This window comes from Colobus angolensis, unplaced genomic scaffold, assembly GCF_000951035.1.
Source record: "Colobus angolensis palliatus isolate OR3802 unplaced genomic scaffold, Cang.pa_1.0 Scaffold477, whole genome shotgun sequence".
Classification (NCBI taxonomy): Eukaryota; Metazoa; Chordata; class Mammalia; order Primates; family Cercopithecidae; genus Colobus; species Colobus angolensis.
The window spans coordinates 118,722-120,977 of NW_012118232.1; positions in this window are offsets into that span (position 1 = coordinate 118,722).

The following is a 2,256-nucleotide window of genomic DNA, read 5'->3' on the forward strand; positions in this document are numbered from 1 at the left end:
AACTTGAATTGCTGAGCTCCCACCCTGGCGCAGAGGAGGGGCCTGGGCGCTGCGGGGGTGGCACCTGGAGGGAATGTTGCCGCAGCCAGGAGGGGGTTCCCTGACAGGAAATGGAGAAGAGTGAGTGTCGGCAGGTGGGAAGGAGTGCAGCTTGTTGAAGGGAGGCTGGCCCTTTTTCGCTCATTCCTCCAGGCCCAGGCCTGCTCCCTGGGGACAGTGCTTCTAGAGAAAACCTGGGGAAGGGCTGGCCCTGACCCCTGCACTGGCATCACTGAGGGTGTGTGCCCTGAGCGGCCTGGCTGCGGCGGGGGTGCTCCTCCCAGCACAGACACCGCATTTGGAGGAGACTCCCCATGGAGATGCTCTGGGCGGGAGCCTCCTCCATGCCCTCTTGCAGGGCACCAGAATGCAAGCCGTGTTGGGCATCAGGCAGAGGAGTCAGGTCTGGTCTCATGTCCTGTTCCTTCTGTGTGACACTGAACTCAACTTCCTTATCTGATAACTGGATACAACTGCAAAATCAAGCATTTGCCTCCACCCCCATTCTGCAGGCAGCCTCTCATCTGTCTGGAGGAGCAGCATCAGGCTTCCTGTCACTCCTCACCCCCTTGGTGCCTGCAGAGGGGGCAAGTCCCATGACCACCCTTTAGAGCAGAATGGGTGCTATGTCCAGGTTGGGCAGGCAGGACCTGGGTCTCTCGAGGTGCAGCAGGTCAGGTCAGGGAGAGTGGGGACTCCAGGACCTCATGGAGAGTGGAGGGTGACTTCAGGGCCCAGACAGAAGCCTGGGGTCAGGTAGCATGGTAATAGTCCCAGCTACTTGGGAGGCTGAGGCACAAGAATCACCTGAACCTGGGAGGTGGAGGTCACTGCTGTCCCCCGCCATCCCCATCTTCATACCCCAGGGCCAGGCCAGAGCACGATGCTACACAAGCAGTTCAAGGGCAGGTCCAGGGCTGCATGGCGGAAGGGAGACAGCATGGCAGTCCCTTGCATGCACACGGAGGCAGGGGGACATACTGGTGTGGGACCAATCCGTCCTGCAGCAGGGAACAGGCTGGGAACCCCTAGCCCCTGCCATTGCCTCAGTTCCCTCATCAGTAAAAGAGGTCTGGGTTAGATGCTCTCTGAAGTTCCTGATAGCATCTGGGGACGATGGAGCATAGCAGCTGCCCTCGGGAAAACAGCAGCAGCTACGACTTCCCTGCCCTTCACTGAGCACCTCTGGCACTGAGATGCTTTGTGAGGACAGCATTGAGGTTATGCCCCATCACACATGAGGAGACCGCGGCTTAGAAAGGGGGACTTGTCTGAGGTCACATGGCTTGGACGTGATGGGCTGATTTGGAACCCAGCACTGTCCAACTGCAGTCTGTTTTCCCATTCCATCCTATTCTAAACATAGGACCTGGGGGATGAGACGTGCTTTTAGGGGTGACTCAAGGTGGGGTGAAGGGCCCTGGATCCAGATAGAAGTTCCCTACAGCTGTGCCCCCTCCCACACCCTCTCCCACCCCCACCTAGGTTTGGCTCAGGTCACAAGGAGCCTCATTCTGGGGCACCAATGGGCCTGGAAAGTGGCCGTGCTTGTGGGAGGTCGAGAGGAGAAGAGGGAGTGTGAACCTGCTTGAATAGGAACAGGACCAGTGATAACAATAATGACAATAATTCTCACTCCCCACCCCAGTGACATTTTTAGCAACACTGTTCCTAAGGAGAAACTCAAATATCTGGTGACAGGCAAATTGATAAATCAGCCACAGCTCCCACAGCAGCATGGGTGAATCCTGAATCATCATGTGAGGTGAAAAAGCAAATTGCAGGAGGCTACGTTCAGTTCAAAGCCAAATGTATAAAGCCCCATCGAAGTATAACTAAATGATATCGTTTGAGGAGTTCAGGTGTATATGATGATAGATAGAACTATCTACAGCCTAGGAAGTGCTAAACCAAAATTTGTCATACTCAAGGAGAGACAGGAGCTGGATAGGGAAGCCCACGCGGGGGACCTCACCCATGGACTCTTGCTATAGGCCCACAGGGTGCCAGGCACTCTTCATGGTGCTGGGGAGATACAGGAACGAGCAAGGCAGACGTGAAGCCCAGGCCTTGTGGAGCTTATGGTCTAGCAAGGCAGGTTCCATTCGCATTCTGTGTTGTATGATAGGTCGCAGGTGTCCACTACACTGTTTTGCATTGTCTGCATAGTCCCTTGCAGATCTTCTTTTTTTTTTTTTTTTTTTTAGATAGAGTCTC